This window comes from Sebastes umbrosus, chromosome 7 (assembly GCF_015220745.1).
Source record: "Sebastes umbrosus isolate fSebUmb1 chromosome 7, fSebUmb1.pri, whole genome shotgun sequence".
Lineage (NCBI taxonomy): Eukaryota > Metazoa > Chordata > Actinopteri > Perciformes > Sebastidae > Sebastes > Sebastes umbrosus.
The window spans coordinates 34,953,133-34,975,498 of NC_051275.1; the positions used below are offsets into that span (position 1 = coordinate 34,953,133).

Here is a 22,366-nt window from a genome sequence, read left to right on the forward strand (position 1 = left end):
CCAATTAGTCCGTCGTACGTAAACGAGTGTTTCTGCAGCTGCTGAAGGACGGAGGGATGTGGGTCAGATGGGGGGGTTTAGGGGGTTTAGGGGGTTTAGGGGGTTTAAAGGGTGTCAGTAATACTAGCCAGATGCAGAGCAGGTCTCCAGGTTGCGGGTTTAATACCCTGCGTGGAAACACCTTCATTTACTCACTGGAAACTAGAAGTGTAAACTATTTGTTATTCTTCCAAATGAGATCCATAAAAAATAATCTTTTCAAATGTGTTGCTGCCAAAACTCCATTCTACCAATGCAGCCCAGAGACTGTATATAAGAAGTACACGTGGTCACCATGACGTCACACATTGGTTACTGGACTGACGGTTTGAAGCCTCGAGTTCAACATTTTGACCGTCACCATCTTGGTTTTTTTGGTCATCACCATGTTGGTTTTTGACCATCGCCATGTTGGTTTTTGACCATCGCCATGTTGGTTTTTGACCATCGCCATGTTGGTTTTTGACCATCGCCATGTTGGTTTTTGACCATCGCCATCTTGGTTTTTGACCATCGCCATGTTAGTTTTGGACCCCCTCTCTACATAAAGGAAACACTTCTGCCTGCATTGATACTAAAAGTTGTACTGGACATAAACTGTGAGGTGCCAAACTGTGCAATACTGTGATTCCTGGGAAACTGGACTGAATTTGGACAGAAACCCACTGTGACACAAGAGGCTCTGTGGCGCAATGGACAGCGCATTGGACTTCTAGTTGTGTATAAAGAAGGAGGAATTCAAAGGCTGTGGGTTCGAGTCCCACCAGAGTCATAACAGAAGTTATGTGGGTTAAACTCACAATAGAGGACCGACTGAGTCGTCTCATGTTGGAAACGAAAAGGTTCTGTTCATGTCTTTGTACAGAAAGAGTGGAGATAGAGAGAAAAGGAGGGTGTGAAACAAGTCTCTGAGAAAGTAAAAGTGAGTCTGAATTACAGAGAAAACAAAGTTCACCTCAATCAATCAAACTTATTGATTCAGAGAGAGAGAGAGTGAAACTGAGCGAGAGACACTGAGAGAACATAGAGAGAGAGAGAGAGAGAGAGGGAGTGGATCAGGTCCAACGTTGAGGTTAACCAATGCTGAGGTTACACTCACAACATCCATCAGTGTGTGTGTGTGTGTGATTTGGCCAACCTCATCATCACCTACTAAGGTATTTCCAGGTGCATCCGCTTCAGACACACCTCATCACACACACACACACATACAGCCCAGTGGACGACGATGGCGGCCGTCCAACACTCTCACTTACATCACAACAGCACGGTCAGTGTGTATGTGTGTGTGTTTGTTATTGAAGCCCTTATCTCGTTGCCACGGCAACCGGACAGACTTGTAGACAGATATCAGCTACGTTAAATTAAACAGAGTTTGGCTCCACATTCGTCCCTGATGTTGTCTTAGCCTATAAAATATTTATATGATCATTAAACGTAAGCCGAATGATCTGTGATCAGCTCCTGTCTGCAGTGAACCCACTGATGTACAGACTGCTGTCACTGGATCACTGTGATGCTGAAGAAAACGTAAAAACATGATCATTCTCAGGCGAGTTCTGTAGTGACAAGGAGGGTCTTTTTTACTCTGATTTCTAAGCAGATTTATGGACGTTTATTCGTAATGGATGGATGAACAATATAGCTGATATAATGATATATGGACCTTGTTGCTCCAGAAAATAAAATACTACCTCCTCTGGTATTTGTTGCTCAAATTCACGCAAAACAAAGAAAAGATTGATGACAATTAGAGAACAAATAATCTGAATTATCCGTCATACTTGTATCTTAATGAGCCCGTACTGTACTGTAGAACCTAAAACAGCTATATGCTATCTGTGAGAGTGTTTACATATTTCTACCTCGGTGGGGTTCATGTTTATATGAGATCACTCAGACAGAGAGGCCTCCTGGCTTTCAGCTTTCAGCTTTCAGCTTCCAGCTTTCAGCCGCTGGTCACAACTCTACCAATCAAATATTCTGCTTCATTCAACGGACACACAGGAACATATATATCTTCTGTTTATGTATCTGTATGTAGAAATACACGAGGAATAGACAAGGAAGCAGAAAGTTTTATATTTACGTGTCTCGAAAACAACATATATATTAACGTACTGCCATAACTGTTGGACATAATATATGAATACCATGTGGTGTAGAGAACAAAGTGGCTATGTGGCGCATTGGACATCTAGTTGAACTCTAAAGAAGTTATTCAAAGGTTGTGGGTTCGAGTCCCACCAGAGTCAAGAGGAAGTAGCCAAACTTCAGCATTCCTGCTTGAATTAGTCCTGTTATGCAAAAATAATGAATTTACTTCTAGTTAAACTCAAAAGTTGTGTGTTCAAGTCCTACTACAGTCAAACTTTACATGCAGCAGTGTGATTTAATGGAAGAATTACAGTATTTAAAAGAGGAACAATTGTCCTGAATTGGCTCTGTGGCGCAATGGACAGCGCATTGGATTTCTAGTTAAACTCAAAAGAGGTTATTCAAAGGTTGTGGGTTTGAGTCCCACCAGAGTCGTCTTTAGATATTGCAATTAATGACAAAAGGAAGTCGTGAACCTTCCAGTTGTTTGATTCCTGCTTAATAAATGTCGTCAAGCTTAAAGAATGAACTTGCTTCTAGTTAAAGGTTGTGGATTCGAGTCCCACCAGAGTCAAGTTTCACATACAGCAGAGTGATTTCATGGAAGGATTGGAGTCTTTAGAAGAAGTATTCTTGATCTGGATCAAATAGAAGTTCTTTACTGTTCTATTAATGTGTAAATGAAACATTCTGGTGCAGAAATGTAAAGGTTGTTGGTTCAAGATCAACTGAAGTTAAACCCTTCATGATTTGTGTTTTTTTTTGTGACTAATTAATACTATTGAGCTGTGGCTCCGTGGCACAATGGATAGCACGTTGGACTTCTAGGTAAGCTCTAAAAAAGTTATTGAAAAGTTGTGGGTTTGAGTCCTAACTAAAAATTGCAATTAATGATAAAAGGAAGCAGTGAACTTTCAAACTGTTGGACCCCGGCTTGAATTAATCCCTTCACGCTTAAAGAATGAATTTGCTTCTACTTGAACTGAAAGGTTTTGGGTTCGCCTCCCACCAGAGTCAAGGTTAACATGCAGCAAGGTGATTTAATGGAAGAATTAGAGTGCTCAGAAACGAAAAACTGTTGTTTATAATTTAGTAATATGCAAATGAAACATTGTGGCACAGAAATGTAAAGGTTGTTGGTTCAAGTTCCACTGAGGTTAAACTTTAGAGCTGATAAAAGGTAAGAATGAACCAAACAATAGTGGCTCTGTGGCGCAATGGATAGCGCATTGGACTTCTAGTTGAACTCTAAAGAAGTGATTCAAAGGTTGTGGGTTGGAGCCCCACCAGAGTCGAGCTTTAGATATTGCATTTGATGAAAAAAAAAAGTGAATCTCCAAACTGTTAGATCCCTGTTTGAATGAGCCCTCATGCTAAAATAATGAACTGACTTCTAGGTAAAGGTTGTGGGTTCGAGTCCCAACACTTCACCAATCTACTAAAATCATCCTCTGTGCAAAAAGTTCATTTCGAGTCACACTGTGTGAGATGATTCCAATAAAATCTTTGTACCGGACTGACTGATATCAGTTTTGAGGAATGTGAGAAGGTGCGATGAACGTCTGGTGCATCGCAGCACCATGATGTAAATAACATCAACCACATGGCCTTCTCTCATATTTAATAAAGATGTAGTGAGCTTTGGCAACATAAAAACAATGAGGGAGTTTGAGGTGAACATGTTTTTAGCATCAGCATTACGTCAGCTCAACAGCGTGTTCTGGATCATTTCATGCTCTGTTCTAATTGGTTGGTTCGTCGACGTGGGTCAAGAGTTTGGTTTCTCCAACTATCACGGTGACCATCAGTCAACGACGTCTGTCAGGCCAAGATTTACAACTACGACCTTCAATCATCAATTTTATTACCACGTAGGTCTGCACATACGAGGAATCTGTGTTTTTGTGTCATATATCATATAAATATAACATAATATAAATAGAAAAAATTACAATAGAAAATATGAAAAAATTATGTCTGTCAAAGTAATGCAAGAATAACGCATTAATGCAAATTCGTTTTGACGCCACTAATTCATTTGACGCATTAACGCAACTTTTTAATGCTAAATGCAGTACCTGTGAGGGTTTCTGGACAATATCTGTCATTGTTTTGTGTTGTTAATTGATTTACAATAATAAATATATACATACATTTGCATAAAGCAGCATATTTGTCCACTCCCATGTTGATAAGAGTATTAAATACTTGTCAAATCTCCCTTTAAGGTACATTTTGAACAGATAAAAAAAATGTGTGATTAATTTGCGATTAATCACGATTAACTATTTTAATTGATTGACAGCACTAAAAAATATAATAAATATGTGGGAAAATATGTTTTTTTAAATCAATTAATTAGTGTGTAACACTGAAACAAACTTCTGTTGCAGAAATGTGTTTTGATGTTGAAAAGATTACAGAGTCACTCACAATCTGAGAAAACAATTCAAACCATAAAGGTCCAATAACAACTCAAAATGTCACAAAGAGCCGAAACTGTAGAGAAGGTCATGAAGGTCACACGCACACACACACAATGGCTGCTGCTGCTGCTGCCCACTGTTTGTGTCTGAGACGAGACAATGTCAGGAGGCCACGCCGACCCACAGACGGAAACACACACACACACACACAATCATGACCATTAATTTACACTGTCACGGGAGCGGGTACACTCCACACACACACACACACACACACACACAGTGGTCGAGGCTAGACAAACACAGCGACAGTCAGTGTAAACGTCCAGTAGTGCTGTTAAGAGAAGCGACACAGGGACGCTCTCTGCTCTTCTCTGTGTGTGTGTGTGTGTGTGTTCGTCTTCTAGCACCTTATTGATATGTTCTATTTTATTTGCACTCTATATCTTTGCCATAGAAATACCGTCGGAGTAGAAAGGTCATTGAGCTGTTAGCTGTGGTAATTTGAGCAGTACAAAGATCAACCAACATCAGGCAGTAACATCAGGCAGTAACATCAGGCAGTAACATCAGGCAGTAACATCAGGCAGTAACATCAGGCAGTAACATCAGGCAGTAACATCAGGCAGGGCGGTGAAAGCAGGAGGTGCCGGAAAAAAACGCAGCGGTGGAAAAAAAGAAATAGAATCAACTTTTGAAAAACGCGACCCGATGTCACGCTATCTGTGGCCAACCACGTAAACACAACTCAGCCATGAGGGAACAGAAGACGTTAATTGTTGCAGTTAATGAGCCATTAAAGTGACCACGTATAGATTATACATTATAGATGTACACTGATCAGCCGTAACATTCAGACCACTGACAGGTGAAGTGAACAACAATGATTATCTGGTTACCATGGCACCTGGCAGTGGGGGCGGAGGGGGGGGGGGATATATTAGGCAGCAAGTGAACATTTTGAATTTTTGTGTTTGAAGCAGAATAAATGGGCCAGCATAAGGATGTGAGCGACTTTGACAACAAGGGCCAGATAGTGCTGGCTAGACGACCGGGTCAGAGCATCTCCAGAACTGCAGCTCTTGTGGGATGTTCCCGGTCTGCAGTGGTCAGGACCTACCAGAAGTGGTCCGAGGAAGGAGAACCGGTGAACCGGCAACAGGGTCAGACCCGAGGCTCATTGATGCACTTTCAGAGCGAAGGCTGGCCCGTGTTGTCTGATCCAATAGAAGAGCTACTGGAGCTCAAACTGCTGAAACAGTTCATGCTGGTTCTGATAGAAAGGACTCAGAACACACAGTGAGGAGCAGTTTGTTGCGTACGGGGCTGCGTAGTAATCAATCGAAATTAACTTCAGATCTCGACCATTGAAATCAATATATATGTGGCATGTTCATCATCATCATCATCATCATCATCATCATCATCATCGTCACACTATGTAGTCCAGTACACTGTGTGTGGTCTCACTGTGCGTGTGTGCGTGCGTGTGTGTGTGTGTGTGTGTGTGTGTGTGTGTGTGTCTCTTTGTAAACACGTAAAACACAGTATTTGTCTTTCATGCAGACAATAGCTCCACTCTGTTGTCCTGCTGTTTCTATTGTGCTCATGGCGTCGACCGGCTCCTCACACACACACACACACACACACACACACACGGTGATGGTACTGTGACTGACAGTTGGTTACGTTCAACACGAGTCAGCACACACACACACACACTGTGAAATGAGTTTACACACATTCAGCCATCTGGATACATGAGAATCAGCAGGAATTACAACCATTCACACCTAATCAGCAAATCTTAGTCTTTAGTCATGTAGCTTTAGATGTGTGTGTGAACATGTGGCTCTGCATGTGATCATCATAAAGTGGGCATGTCTGTAAAGGGGAGACTCGTGGGTACACATAGAACCCATTTACATTCACACATCTGGAGGTCAGAGGTCAAGGTCACTCTAGTTATTTTTTTTTAAGCTAGAGTGAAGATACTGGTATCATATGAAATATTTCGGCGAGGAAAAACTGCCATGGCCATTTTCAAAGAGGTCCCCTGACCTCTGACCTCTAGATATGTGAAAGTGGGAGGGTTATTGTCCAAAGAAAGTCTGAAAAATGTAAAAAAAAAAAAGCAAAGTCCCCAAAATGTAAAAAAAAAGCAAAGTCCCCAAAATGTAAAAAAAAAGCAAAGTCCCCAAAATGTCAGAAAAATTACCAGTTTTTTTTAAAAAAAAAAAAAAATCTCAAAAATGTCAGAAAAAGTCTGAAAATTGTCCAAAAAATCAAAAAAAGAAACGTAAAAAAAAGTCCAGAAAATGTCTGAAGGAAAGGCAGAAGAAAAGTGAGATCCTGGTATCATAGTAAACTATAAAACCTGATGAATCCATCGGTACCAACCAGGTCAGACTAGCTGGTCATGAAGAGGTTAAATAACGCTCCAAACTTACAATACATTTTGGCGAGGTAAACTGTCATGGCCATTTTCAAAGGGGTCCCTTGACCTCTGACCTCCAGATATGTGAATGTAAATGGGTTCTATGGGTACCCACGAGTCTCCCCTTTACAGACATGCCCACTTTATGATCATCACATGCAGTTCGGGGGTTTCATCCAGTGCTGCAGCGAGGGAGGTTCCAGTTAGTTTCACTGTTGTTCAGATGCTAATTTCAGCCATTCACACCTCTTCTTGGTCTTTAGTGATGTAGCTGTAATGAGTGTGTTAACATGGGGCTCTGTGGCGCAATGCACAGCGCATTGGACTTCTAGTTAATCTGTAAAGAAGAGATTCAAAGGTTGTGGGTTCGAGTCCCACCAGAGTAGTCTGTTATAGTTTCCATGACTCTGTTTGTGCAGTTTGTTTAGAATACAGACTCATAAATCAGATTCAGCGTCCAACTGTTGGAGCTCTCAGTATAACGGATCATAGTTTATGTAACAGAAGAAGAACGATGTTAAAACAGTGTTGAGAAAGTTCTCCTGAGGGGAGCTGAGTCAGAGAGACTCTGACCTCTGACCTCCGTCTGTTAGCAGCTAAATCTGGACGGCTCTCGTCTCTCTTGTTTATAGTCGAGTTTATTCCAGTTCTGTTCAGTTTGAGGGGCGGAAACCTGAGTAAGATTACTGATATGTAATCTGATTACAAGGGTTAGTCTGGGAATGTGGTCAGAAAAACTTAAAGGTCACATATCAGCTCATTTTCAGGTTCATACCTGTATTTTATATTTCTATTAGAACATGTTTACATTCAGTAATGATCAAAAATACTGAATATACCTGTATTCACCCTCTGTCTGAAACATTCTGTTTTAACACCAAATAACATATATTGCCAAAGAGTAAACGTTAATTCACTCAGCGCCCAGCAGCAGAGCTACGCTTCCGCCATTTTGGACTGAAAGCGACTACCGGACGCCAGTAAAACGTCCGACTACAAAGAGCCGTACAGAAGTAAAACTAAATTATTTCTATTCTATTGTGATTTTCTACCGTGTTGGACACTAAAACGTTATAAATATAATAAGCGTTTTCAGTCCAAAATGGCGGCAACGACTGTTGTGAAAAAATAAGTTTCGTCTCTTTGCTTCTTTACTCGTTGTTAGCACATTTCAATGGAATTGCGTTGCTAGGCAACAGGTTGGGTCCATGTTTACTTCCTGTCAGCTGATGTCATTCACATACACTGGAACCTGTTTACATTTAAAACTGTGAAATGGTGTAAATATTGTGGATTGTGGATATTGCGTTAACTTTGTCAGCCCCAATTTTTACGGTTTATACTAACAGGAAATGGCATGGTACATACATACTGACGTACTGTCATACGTTAATGAAACTTTATTTGAGAATGGCACTACCAAAGAAAAGACAAAAAGTTAGTTTTAGTTTTCTAACGTCTTTCTGGAGCTGTTTCATCACCATCTTTTGCAGCTGTGAGCAGCGTCTACGTTTCCTTTGTGCATTGCTTTGGGGGACAATGGTGTCCATCGACGGCCGACTCAACAATGGAGCGTATTCAGACAGCGTTATGACTGTTTGCATTATACTACATTTTGTTTTCCAATGTGAACACTCTGAATTTTCCTTGTGTGTGTAATGTGGATTTGGGAGACAATGGTCAATGGTGGCCTAAAGGTTAGAGGAGCCAGATTGTCGCCGGTTCAATCCCCCGGACCGGCCTTACACATAACAGAATGATCCCAGTCCCTCAGTGAGGCATACAGCTGATTAATCAAACACTGATATTAGATCGGTGCTCAGTATTGGCTGATACCCAAAAGCCCAGGTATCGCTATCGGTATCAGGACTAAAACAGTTGTATTGGTGCATCCCTAGAACCGACTGATGGGAACATCTTTAGTTCTGCAGTTATTTGGTAATGAACTAAAGAATTGGACACGTTAACATGCTGACTCACTAAAGTTATTAGCGAACATGAATGATGAACCATACTTCATCACCATCCATCCAATAGTTGTTATATTTGGAACAAAGTGTTGGACAGACTCACTGACGTCCCAAAGCAGCTCTAGTGTATTCTTTTGTGTTCTGTGTTATTCTGCTCTATTGTCCTGTGTTGTATTGTGGGAAGCAGAGTCCTCTCAGTGGACAGTTGAACCATCACACTCTTTAAATCTGTCGCCAGCTGCTGCAGAGAAAAGACCGTAAAAATACACAGACTCAGTGTGTGTGTGTTTGGAAATTCCCTCTATGTATTTACATGTGTGTGTGTGTGTGTGTGTGTGTGTGTGTGTGTGTGTGTGTCAAATTAGTGGAAAGAAACCAAATGACAGAGAGTTTTTATGGGAAGACTGGAATGATAAAGCCAGAGAGAGAGAGAGAGAGAGAGAGAGAGAGAGAGAGAGAGAGAGAGAGAGCAGTGATTCATGATGGGAATGTACAGACAGACAGTTAGAGGTGTCAAACACACACCTGAACTCCAACCACACACACCTGGTTTCAACCATAAACACCATGAACACATGAGAGCATTGTTTCCTACAGACCTCAACAAAGAAGCTGTTCCTTAATGCTCCCTAATATCTGTCTATAAAGGACGACTCTGGTGGGACTCAAACCCACAACCTCTGAATCACTTCTCCTGTGTTTAGTTTTTGTGTCGACATCATGATGAGGCCACGGTGTTAGCAGAAGGCTAAACTATTAGCAACCCTTTCTCTCCGTCTCTGAAACGCTTCTCCGATATTGTCCGACTTTGACTCTGATGGAACCCGAACTCACAACCTTTGAATAACTTCTTTACAGTTTTACTAGAAGTCCTTTTCGCCACAGAGCCACATGTATGTTGCTCTTTATTATTTTTTTCCGCTCTACAGGATAAGAACAGAAGAGACGTTCATTAAAACATCCATTTAGAAATATAACCGATCAAACGTCCCTCTTCAGTCCAGCTTTTTTGAAGTGCATCCAAATTCCTGTGTGTGATGAGCATTTACTATATGTATTCATGCATTCATGTGTGTGTGTGTGTGTGTTGTTTGTGTTGTTTACTGCGTTGCTCTGAGGTCGGAAACACTGCGGTATACATCCGTCGCCTCAGCCACACACACACACACACACACACACACACACACACACACACAGTACGTCACAGTAGAGCCTCTGTCCAACCTCAGACGATGCTAAATTATCTGGCTAATTATTATAAACGACAAACATCGGTCGCCGAGGAAACGATCCTCCCACATCCCATAATTATCCTGCATCATGGGCTCGATATTAAAACTGCTTCCAAATACTTGGGTGATGGTTGAGGGTGCGTTTGATTCCTGTGAAATCAATGGCTCCTTGTGTTTTTAAAAAGCTGCTCAGTCTCTCAGATGAGAAACGGAGCAGAGGACTCAGAGACGTGGTAGAAACCTAAAACATGGAAAACTCCGTCAGGTACTTATTCAAAGAGAACTCTGTGGTGGTACATGTAACATATGTGGACAGTTCATGTGGTTCAAGTTAACCTGAAAGGTTACACAAAGCAAAAAGTGGTTAATTAAACGTGTAATCCTCTAAAAAAAGCTCTAAAGTTTGACTTCAGTGGAACTTGATCCAACAACCTTTACATTTCTGCACTACAATTGTTAATTTACATGTTACTGAAACTATAAATAGCAGTTTTTATTCTTCTAAACACTGTAATTCTTCCATTAAATCACATTGCTGCATGTAAAACTATACTCTGGTGGGACTCGAACCAACAACCTTTGAGTAAGTACATTATTTTAGCATGAAAGGCGATTGAAGCAGGGATCTAACAGTTTGAAGTTTGAAGGTCCACTGCTGCCTTTTGTCATTGCATAATAAATGCGATATCTAAAGTTCGACTCTGGTGGGACTCGAACCCTCAACCTTTGAATTACTTCTTTTGAGCTTAACTAGAAGTCCAGTGCGCTATCCATTGCGCCACAGAGCCACTGGAAGCCTGCCAACCGTGGAGCAACACAAAACAAAAAGAAAAGTGGTTCATTAAACCTGTAATTTTACAGTTTAAAGCTTCACAGCTGACTTTTGTCAGCTCTAAGTTTAACTTCAGTGGAACTTGAACCAACAACCTTCACATTTCTGCAGCACAATGTTATTTACACATTAGTGAAACTATAAACTGCAGTTTTTGGTCTTCTAAACACTCTAATTATTCCATTAAATCCCATTGCTGCATATAAAACTTGACTATGGTGGGATTCGAAACCATAACCTTTAAGTAAGTACATTATTTTAGCGTGATGGTATTCATTCAAGTAGGGATCTAACAGTTTGTAGCTTGAAGGTCTAGTGCTGACTATTGTCATTGCATATAATATGTAAAGATCGACTCTGGTGGGACTCGAACCCACAACCTTTGAATAACTTTTTAGAGCTTAACTAGAAGTCCAATGCGCTATCCATTGCGCCACAGAGCCACTGCGGATCATATGAATGTGTGAGAAAAAAAACAACACAAAGGGACTAGTTCAACCTCTAATCCGACAATTTAAATGTTCACTGCTGCCTTTTATCAGCTCTAAAGTTTAACTTTAGTGGAACTTGAACCAACAACCTTTACATTTCTGTACCACAATGTTTCATTTACATATTACTGAAACTATAAACAACCATTATACTTCTTCTAAACACTCTAATTCTTCCATTAAATCACACTACTGCATGTAAAACTCAACTGTGGTGGGACTCAAACCCACAACCTTTGAGTTTAAGTACATTATTTCAGCATGATGGCATTCATTCAAGCAGGGATTCTACAGTTTGAAGTTTGAAGGTCCACTGCTGCCTTTTGTCATCAATTGATTAAAAGCCCGACTCTGGTGGGACTCGAACCCACAACCTTTGAATAACTCTTTAGAGCTTAACTAGAAGTCCAATGCGCTATCCATTGCGCCACAGAGCCGCTAGCAGCCTTACCAACGTGTAACAAAACAGAAATAAGTGGCTGAATCAACCTGTAATCCTACAATTTAAATGTTCATTGCTGCGTTTTATCAGGTCCAAAGTTTAACTTTAGTGGAACTTGAACCAACAACAACATTTCTGTACCACAAGGTTTCATTTACACATAACTGAAACCATAATCATTCGTTTCTCCCTTCTACATACTTTAAACCTCCCGTTAAATCACACTGCCGCATGTAAATCTGGACCTTGGTGGGACTCGAACCCACAACCTTTGAGTTTAAGTACATTATTTTGCGTGATCGCATTCATTCAAGCAGTAATCCTACAGATTGAAGTTTGAAGGTCCACTGCTGCCTTTTGTCATTGCTTAATACATGCAATATCTAAAGGTCGACTCTGGTGGGACTCGAACCCACAACCTTTGAATCACTTCTTCAGAGCTTAACTAGAAGTCCAATGCGCTATCCATTGCGCCACAGAGCCGCTGGCAGCCTTACCAACGTGTAACAAAACAGAAAAAAAGTGGCTGAATCAACCTGTAATTCTACAATTTAAATGTTCATTGCTGCGTTTTATCAGGTCCAAAGTTTAACTTTAGTGGAACTTGAACCAACAACAACATTTCTGTACCACAAGGTTTCATTTACACATAACTGAAACCATAATCAGTCGTTTCTCCCTTCTAAATACTTTAAACCTCCCGTTAAATCAAACTGCCGCATGTAAATCTGGACCCTGGTGGGACTCGAACCCACAACCTTTGAATTACTTCTTTAGAGTTTAACTAGAAGTCCAATGTTCTACCAAGATCACCACAGAGCCAGATGTTCCCTCTAACAAAGACACAAGAAAAGAGAGAGAGAAGCCAAGAGGAGAGTTTATAGGACGGAGAGACGTGAAAAGAGAGAGAGAGAGAGAGAGAGAGAGAGAGAGAGAGGAAAAGAGGAAAGAAAGACAAAAGAAAAGAAGTCTGTTTTGAAGGAGAGCTTGTTTGGACTGATGGAGGGAGAGAGGAGGGGAGGTGTGAAAGAAGAGGAGGAGGTTCAGCGTCCCCAAACAAACTGAACTGAAAAAGTTTATTATTCTGACAAACTTTCTCTAAGTCCTCTATCCCTCCTTCATCCTTCCTCTATCCCTCCTTCATCCTTCCTCTATCCTTCCTCTCCTTTCAGTCCAGTCTGACCTCAGCTCTGTCAGTTTCTCTGCAATCAATCTTTATTTTAAAGAAAAGATTTTAAACAAAGTGGACGCCTGGTACGCTACCGAGGTTTCATCTGTCAGTCCAGCTGCTTCTGATCGGTCCACACGATCCAAAGCTTTTTAAAAAATTCAAATCATTATGAAAATAACTTTTTTTTTATGCAGTACGAAACGTTATTAATAAAGATTAGAGCTGGGCGATATGGCCCAAATCTTCTACCATGATATAGGTAATTTAATATCATGATAAAGATATATATCACAATGTTTCCTGGTGATTCAATAAATAAATAACCACATGGTAAAGCCTATTTTCTGTATACTATTATTATTATTATTATTATTATACTCCTGTGTGAATTAAATACTTGATCAAATAAAAAGTACTTTCTCATTTTAAGAACTTGAGTGCAAAACGAACATAAAAGTTTTAAGTCAGAGGTCAGAAGTCTTCAGCTCCTCTCCAGTGGCTCCTTGTGGATTTATAAAGATGGAAATGAATAACTGTGTTTTGTTTACATTTTCATTTTTTTTTATCATTGTTGTAGGTCTATGGTACGACAGTACGACGGAGTATTAGGGCCACATTGAGGGAAAAAAATAAAATTGAGATTTAGAGAATAAAGTCAGAAGTTACGAAAAAAAAAGTCGTAGTATTATGAGAATAAAAATCATAAAATTATAAAGTAGAAATTTTACGTGTTATTTTCTTTTTTTCTCGTAAAGTTATGACTTTATTCTCATAATATTACGACATCTTTTCTTGTAAACTTATGACTTTATTCTCGTAATATTACGACTTCTTTTTCCTTGTTAAGTTATGACTTTATATAAAGAAACGATATAGAAAAATATATACGATAGACATTTTTATATTGTTTTGACGATATATGTTGTCATATTTCCCAGCCCTAATAAAGGTATGAGAAGGAAGGAGACAAAGGGAGGGAAGTAAAAACAGATGTTGGAAGGATGAGGTGACACCACTGAACAAGTGAGCATTTTGCAAGGGATTATGGGATATTGAGTACACACTAGCTGTAATGTCGCATTCACACCAAGAACGAAGGAAATATTCGCTTGTCTCCATAGATACCAACAACTTTTTTTTCCTCCATCAACCATGGAAGAAATAACTGCTGCTGCTGCTTTGTACATGTTGGTGAATTCCCAGATGTGTCAGAAAACCAAACGCCGTCGTGTCTGGGTTCATAACGTCACCCGGCGGCGAGCTGTATTCACACACAGTGACATCACACTGACTGTATCTAGCAGCTACACATCACTACTGCGGTATGAACCCAAAATAAACTGTGATTTAATCGCAATAAACGGATCAAAATTATGCTGAAATAACTACATAATGATGCTGATTAGTAAAAAGTCTGAATTCATGCTTTGTCAGGTCTGTTACCATGACGACAAGCAGACAACTTTTAAAATGCTTGTTTTCTGAATGGAGTCTGGTTGGATCAGTGCCAGGCTCTGCAGCTGCTCCATCAACACTCAACATAAAGTCATCTAGAGACGTTGTTGTCTCTACAAGAGACAGTCTGTGGTAAGATGCATCTCTCTATGACATTTGGACAACACCAAGAGTCCATACGTTGCTCAAAGGCACTTCAATCCACACACTAACACACACACACATATCTGTATAATGCAGTAAGAAGTCAGTTTGACCCAGTTTAGACAGTGATGTGTGTTTGTTCCTGACTTGAAGTGTGTTATTAGTGAGATCGATGCTCAGAAGGACGTAGCTGTCATCGGCCTGCCAACACACACACACACACACACACACACACACACGTATAATTATAAATCCATTAGTGTTTTTCTGAGGCAGTAATCGAAGGTCCTTATTGGCTGATGATTCAGCCTTGACACGCACACACACATCCTTCAGTTAAGTGTTTGATTAGTCATGTCTGGATATCAGCCAATGAGAAAAGATGTTCCCTCGGTGTGTGTGGAGCTCTGAACTTTCTCTACACGTTACAGAAAAATAATTATCTTTTAGCCACGACGTTCCTGTTTTACTTTTCATCTTCTATAAAACACAAGATGTGTTCAAGTGTACTGGTGATGCCTTCACTGACATCCTGCTTACTGTGTAAATGGGAATAGTCTCTATAAACGGCCTGATGTTGTGACGTGTCGTGTAACTTTAACTGAAGCCGACAACACACACTTTGAGACGATAATTTATGGTCATTAATGCACATTTTTAGATTATAATTTACAGTCTTTAATGCAGATTTTTTTTATTAACGTACATACCTGTCACTGTAAATATAAATCCTACTCAGTGTGCATGCAGTATATCTACATCTCCACATGTACATAATCATCCAGTCCATGTATATCCATCCAGTATTTATTTCTTTGCATTATTTACAACTTCCAGAACACTTGACTTGTATATAGACATTTTATTTATTTTTATTAATGTATTCTTATTTTATTTATTGTCATTATTGTTCCTGGCGGTTCTTTCTATTCTGTGTAAGTACATTGAGGTATATTGCATAAAACTGGAGTCAAATTCCATGAATGTATGTACTTGACAAAATGAAATAAAACCAAAGAAACAACGTTTGGTTCTGTATTTAATAAGTAATGAATGAAAGATGTGTGAAACAGATGAGTGATCAGTTTAGTTCAGAGAGTCACTAACTGGGATTTAAACTGGTCTGAAGAGTCTTCCCAGCGCCTCCTACAGGCTGCTATGTTCACTACAGCCATCGACAGTGACTGGACAGAACACACTGATGGTTCAGCTGCTGGTTCACAGAGGTCATTGAAACCAGAGGGTTCATCCTCTGGGGAGCTGGACTGGGACCAGTTAATATAGTAAAGGTCAAGAGGTCAGACGGACTCTTCATGACCTCATAAATACAATCAGAAGCATTATACCGGGACATGATGATGATAATAAAAATATGAATGCGTGTGTGTGAGGACTCACAAAAAGACTTTTATTGTGAAAGTTTCTTTTTTTAATTTTGTATGATTCTTTACCAGCTGTTTGATGCTTTTATTTGTATTTCTCTGTGTTTTTTTGTGTTTCTAACTACTTTGTGTCCTGTTTTTAGGGGGAACTTGAACACATCACTACATTTTAATAATCTGCAGGAAGTTTTACTTTTCGTCTTCTATAAAACACAAGATGTGTTCAAGTGTACTGGCGATGCCTTCACTGACCTCCTGCTTACTGTGTAAACGGGAACAGTCTCTATAAACGGCCTGATGTTGTGACGTGTAGTGTATCTTTAACTGAAGCCGATAACACACACTTTCACAACAAACAACTTTTTATCACTTTTTAGACGATAATTTAGTCTTTAATGCACATTTTTTGCACATTTTTAGATTATAATTTACAGTCTCTAATGCACATTTTTTGCACATTTGTTACCAGCTGATCGATGCTTTTATTTGTATTTCTCTGTGTTTTTTTGTGTTGCTGTTAATGTTTCTCACTACTTTGTGTCTTATTTTTTAGGTTTGTTTGTACACATGCATCATAAAAACAAACATCTACCGGAGGATTTCCCGGTAAAAAGTGAGTGTAAAGTGTAAAGAGCGAACCTCGGTGCCGGTGGGGAGCGGAGACATGAACAGTCAGCAGCCGGTGAGTCTCTGCAGACCTCCTCCTCCTCCTCTCTCCTCTCTGTCGGTGTTCCTCCGGTGCTCCTGCTCTTTATCCGGTCATCAGAATCAAACACACCCGGAGCTTTCAACAACTTTCCTCTCTTTCCTCTCCTCTCAGGATCTCCACAAACTCTCCCGGAGCTCCACTGAACCGACTCGGAGAAGTTTTACGCACAAAAAAAAGAAAAAGAAGAAGAAGAGAAATCCATCCAACATGTCCGGAGTCCCACTGGAAGATGTGATCCGCTGGTTAGGAGATGAAGATCCGGAGAGACGGAGAGTCGAGATACGACTAATGCTGCTGCTGCTGCTGCTGGGAGGAGGAGGAGGAGGAGGAGGAGGAGGAGAGGAGAGGAGAGGAGAGGAGGAGGAGGAGGGAGAGGGAGGAGGAGAGGAGAGGAGAGGAGGAGTAGGAGGAGGAGGAGGGAGGAGGAGGAGAGGAGAGGAGAGGGAGGAGGAGGAGGAGGAGGAGGAAGAGGAGGAGGAGGAGGAAGAAGAACAGGAGGAAGAGGAGGAGGAGGATGAGGAGGAAGAGGAAGAGGAGGAGGAGGAGGAGGAGGAGAGGAGAGGAGAGGGAGGAGGAAGAGGAAGAGGAGGGGAGGAAGAGGAGGAGGAGGAGGAGGAGGAGGAGGAGGAGAGGAGAGGAGAGGAAGAGGAAGAAGAGGAAGAGGAGGAGGAGGGAGGAGGAGGAAGAAGAACAGGAGGAAGAGGGAGAGGAGGAGGAAGAAGAACAGGAGGAGGAGGAGGAGGAGGAAGAGGGAGGAGGAGGAAGAAGAACAGGAGGAAGAGGAGGAGGAGGATGAGGAGGAAGAGGAAGACGAAGAGGAGGAGGAGGAGGAGGAGGAGGAGGGAGAGGAGGAAGAGGAGGAGGAGGAGGGAGAGGAAGAAGAGGAGAAGAGGGAGGAGGAAGAGGAGGAGGAGGAAGAGGAGGAGGGAGATGAGGAAGAGGGAGGAGGAAGAGGAGAAGGAGGAGGAGGAGGAGGAGGAAGAGGGAAGAGGAGGAAAAGAAGGAGGAAGTAGAGGAGGAGGAGGAAGTAGAGGAGGAGGAGGAGGAAGAGGGAAGAGGAGGAAGAGGAAGAGGGAAGAGGAGGAAGAGGAGGAGGAGGAGGAAGAGGAGGAGGAGGATGAGGAGGATGAGGAGGAAGAGGAAGACGAAGAGGAGGAGGAGGGAGAGGAGGAAGAGGAGGAGGAGGAGGGAGAGGAAGAAGAGGAGGAGAGGGAGGAGGAAGAGGAGGAGGAGGAGGAAGAGGAGGAGGGAGATGAGGAAGAGGGAGAGGAGGAGGAGGCAGAAGAGAAGGAGGAAGAGGAGGAGGAGGAGGAAGAGGAAGACGAGGAGGAGGAGGAGGGAGAGGAGGAAGAGGAGGAGGAGGAGGGAGAGGAAGAAGAGGAGGAGAGGGAGGAGGACGAGGAGGAGGGAGATGAGGAAGAGGGAGAGGAGGAGGAGGCAGAAGAGAAGGAGGAAGAGGAGGAGGAGGAGGAGGAGGAAGAGGGAAGAGGAGGAAAAGAAGGAGGAAGTAGAGGAGGAGGAGGAAGTAGAGGAGGAGGAGGAGGAAGAGGGAAGAGGAGGAAGAGGAGGAGGAAGAGGAGGAAGAGGAAGAGGGAAGAGGAGGAAGAGGAGGAGGAGGAGGAAGAGGAGGAGGAGGAGATCCAAGAGAAAGAAACTTCTGATAACCGTCCAGCTGTTTCTTTCTAAGAACCAGATTGACTCTGAGAGTTTTAAAGTCTTCAGTCAGCTGTTAGAGTGATAGAGGGATGGAGGGATGGAGGGATAGAGGGATGGAGGGATGGAGAGATAGAGGGATGGAGGGATGGAGGGATGGAGGGATGGAGTGATGGAGGGATGGAGTGATAGGGTGATGATGGCATGATGATGACAACGTGTCATCATCATGCATACATAAATGAATACAATGAAACAGAAGAGTAAATAAAGAAGCAAATTAACACATTTTATCAATTATTTAATGGCTACATTTATTTTTTATATTATTTTTGCTGCATTTAAAGAAATATTTATTTATTTATTTATTTTTGATTTTGGTAGGTTCTGTCCTCCATACAGTTTGACTCTAAATCCATCTTCACACCTCCACACACACGCACACACACACTCACACGCACACGCACACGCACACACACACACACACACACACACACACACACACACACACACGCACACACACACACACACATGCAGACACATTCTTGACCACATCTGTTCCTTCTAAGCAACCAGTTTACCAGTCTGGACCAGTCAGAGCTTTATACTGGACAAACACAAGCCGAGGTAAACACACACACACACACACACACACACACACACGCACGCACGCACTGATGGAATGCATACACAAACAGAAGCAGATGTAAGCAACACACACACACACACACACGCACACACACACACACGGAGGGTAAACAGTGGTGGTGAGCTGGCAGAGTTCCTGACTCTGTTATTCCAAACTCAGACATTCCTCAAGTCACTTTCCTCCCGACAATTACTGTGTGTGTGTGTGTGTGTGTGTGTGTGTGTGTTATTGTGCGTGTGTGTGTGTGTGAATTTCCATACAATTGGCTCGTATGACATCAGTTTTTCTTCTTGCAACAGCAAACACATTTGAAAGGACTCATGAACCCGACCAGATTATGTTTTCTTTATGAACATGATGATGAAATGTTCTTAATCAACTAAATATCTAAATAATTGTTTTAATGTAAGTAATCAACTGGGTAAGTTTCATAGTAATATCTATCAAAAATAAATAAATAAATATGTAATTAAAGGGACTGTTAATAAGAATCATAATGTGTTGTTAACAGCTTCACCTGTGTCCGTTAAGTCAACTAAAGTCAGCGTCCTGTTGCTGGCGCTTGTGCTCGCTCTACATAGACATGAAGGAGCATCGCTCAACACAGTGAGGAGACACACGTCAGCTAAAAGCACAATATCACTCTATATTTCAGCTGCTTGGCAGTAATGTTAGCTGACCAGACCAAGGTCTCTCCATGAATCAATGCTGATCCTAGTGTTGGCTTTTCCTGCCTCAGCCTCCCGACCGCGGCCGGAGGGAACGGGGGAGACGCCGGAGTTTTGGTTGGAGACGATAACGTTTCTCTCTGCGGAGCCCCGTCACTTCACAAGACACGGGAAACCTCTGTTGGTCTGGAGGAGCTGCAGCAGTTATTTCTGCACAAACGTCCACTGAACATTCACTAGATATTCTCAGAGCTAAACTAACTCTTCTGCAGTGTGGAGTGAGCAGCATGCACGTGAGAGGTGGAGAGAGAGAGAGAGAAGGAGTGCGGTGTGTGAGTGAAGGCAGGCAGAGGAGCAGAGGAGCAGAGGAGCAGAGACTCCGGTCCTGGAGACCAAAGCTACGGTCTCCTCCGCGTCCTCCGACCGCGGCCAACACTGTTTAACAGCTTCACTAGATACAACCAAGAGGTTTTGGTGCGTCACTGTAGTTTGTGTTGGAGTCTGAACAGCGAAGCCACACGCGAGCGCGCATGGAACACCGACCAGCAATGATTTATACGTGTAAGAAGTTACAAACAGTCCCTTTAAATGCAGCAAAAATAATACTAAAAATAAATCTATCCATTAATTAATTGATATTTCTGTTTTAATCTGCTTCTTTATTCATTTATCTTTGTATTAATTCCCCTATTTATTTACTCTTCTGATTAATTTTCCCTTTTATTAATGTATGTATTTATTTTCATTAATTTTGAAATTTATTTATTTGTTTTTGCATTTATTTTTTATTTATTAGTTTTTTTTATTTATTTATTTGATTTTGCACTTATTTTTTTATTTATGCTATATTCATTTTGAAATTTATTTATTTATTTTATGTATGTATGTATGTATGTATTTATTTATTTCTGCACAAATTTCCCTTTACATATCTTCATATCTGTCTTATCTTTGTATTAATTCCCGTATTTATTCACTCTACTGTTTTATTTTCCTGTTAATTAATTTATGTATTTATTTTAATTAATTTTTAAATTTATTTATTTATTTAAATTAATTTTTAAATTTATTTATTTATTTATTTATTTATTTATTTATTTATTTATTTATTTATTTATTTATCTATTTATCTATTTATCTATTTTTTTTTTATTTATCTATTTTTTTTAAAATGTATTATTACTTAAACTAAAAACTAAAAACAGACAGTTTAACTCTGATCTACATGTTAAATATGTAAGCAGAGTGTCTTCTCTTCTTCTTCTTCTTCTTCTTCTTCTTCTTCATCATCCTCTTCTTCTTCTTCTTCTTCTTCTTCAGAGTGGACCGCGGTCTCTGGCTGCTTCCTGTGAGCCGGATCAGCTGACAGCTTCTCATGAAGTCACCGGAGCTCCTCTCGATATTCCATCTCTAATAAGAGACCACATTTCCACTGCTAATGACACGGCGGCGGCGGCGGCGGCGGCCATCTTGGCTCCGTCTGCCATCTCATTACAGGATATCTGAGAAACTGACGGCACGATGCGCCCAAAACCTCCCAAAACCTCCAGACCTGCTGGAATGAAGTACATATTTAAGTACACGTTTGAGGTACTTGTACTTTACTTGAGTATGTCTATTTTATGCTACTTTCTACTTCTACTTCGCTCGTACTGTAGTGGAGTATTCTCACAGCGTGGTATTAGTACTTTTACTGCAGTAAAGGATCGGAGTACTTCCTCCTCCGCTGGTCTCAGTGTGCATGTGCTGCTGTTTATATGGAAGAGTGTGAGAGGACAACAAACACATCGGGGGAAGTTAGAGGTCAGAGGTCATCAGCTGGAGGAAAATGTGTGTGTGTGGTAAATATGTGGTAGACAGTGTGTGCGTGAGTGTGTGCGTGAGTGTGTGTGTGTGTGTGTGTTTGTGTGTGTGTGTGTGTGTGTGTGTGTGTTTAAAGCAGGAAGAAGACAGAGTGTTAACGGCTGCAGGTGTCTTTTAAAAGCTGGACAGACGTGTTGACTTGAGTTACAGTAAATAGACAAACTCTGCTGTAAAGTATGGAGGAGGGAACCTGCCAAAATAAAAAAATAAAATAAATGACTCGATAAATAAATAAAAATGTCGTTAAATGTAGCAAAAATAATATTAAGAATAAATGTAGCCATTAACTAATTGATAAAATTTTACATAAATTCATATTTCTGTTTTAATTTGCTTATTTATTTATCTTTGTATTAATTCCCCTATTTATTTACTATTCTGTTTAATTTAGCCTTTTATTAATATATGAAAATTATTTGTTTTAATATTTTTTTTTAAATTTTGCATTTATTTTATATTAATTTTTAACTGTATTTATTTCTTTATGCATTTATGTTGTATTTATTTTATATTTATATTTAACTGTATGTATTTATTTATTTATTTTGCATTTATATCTTTATCTTTGCATTTATTTGTTATTTATTTTATATTTATTTGTAACTGTAATTTTTTATTTATTTAATTATTTGTGCACGATTTACCTAATGCATTTCACCCTTTACTTATTTACTGTTTTGTTTAATTTTCCCTTTTATGAATATAG

General features: G+C 40.6%; 1 protein-coding gene and 6 non-coding genes across 9 annotated transcripts in view; 3 read left to right on the top strand and 4 right to left on the bottom strand.

Annotated features, from left to right (window-relative positions):
• Window positions 1-17,168, bottom strand: part of plekhg2 (pleckstrin homology domain containing, family G (with RhoGef domain) member 2) — a 98,777-nt gene extending 81,609 nt beyond the window's left edge. For 2 of the 3 annotated variants that reach the window (XM_037775031.1, XM_037775028.1), the window contains exon 1: window positions 16,758-17,168. The gene's annotated coding sequence lies outside the window, so the exon portion shown is untranslated. The remainder of the gene's footprint in view (window positions 1-16,757) is intronic. The other variant, XM_037775029.1, reaches the window with a different exon arrangement.
• trnar-ucu lies at window positions 718-811 on the top strand. The gene is made up of 2 exons: window positions 718-754; window positions 776-811. It is a non-coding gene; the product is annotated as a tRNA-Arg (tRNA).
• Window positions 2,480-2,571, top strand: trnar-ucu. Its single transcript is given in 2 exon segments — window positions 2,480-2,516; window positions 2,536-2,571. It is a non-coding gene; the product is annotated as a tRNA-Arg (tRNA).
• Window positions 3,340-3,431, top strand: trnar-ucu. The gene is given in 2 exon segments: window positions 3,340-3,376; window positions 3,396-3,431. It is a non-coding gene; the product is annotated as a tRNA-Arg (tRNA).
• trnar-ucu lies at window positions 11,386-11,476 on the bottom strand. The gene is given in 2 exon segments: window positions 11,386-11,421; window positions 11,440-11,476. It is a non-coding gene; the product is annotated as a tRNA-Arg (tRNA).
• On the bottom strand, window positions 11,871-11,961 carry trnar-ucu. Its single transcript is given in 2 exon segments — window positions 11,871-11,906; window positions 11,925-11,961. It is a non-coding gene; the product is annotated as a tRNA-Arg (tRNA).
• Window positions 12,358-12,449, bottom strand: trnar-ucu. The gene is given in 2 exon segments: window positions 12,358-12,393; window positions 12,413-12,449. It is a non-coding gene; the product is annotated as a tRNA-Arg (tRNA).
• Window positions 17,169-22,366: the final 5,198 nt, after the last annotated feature.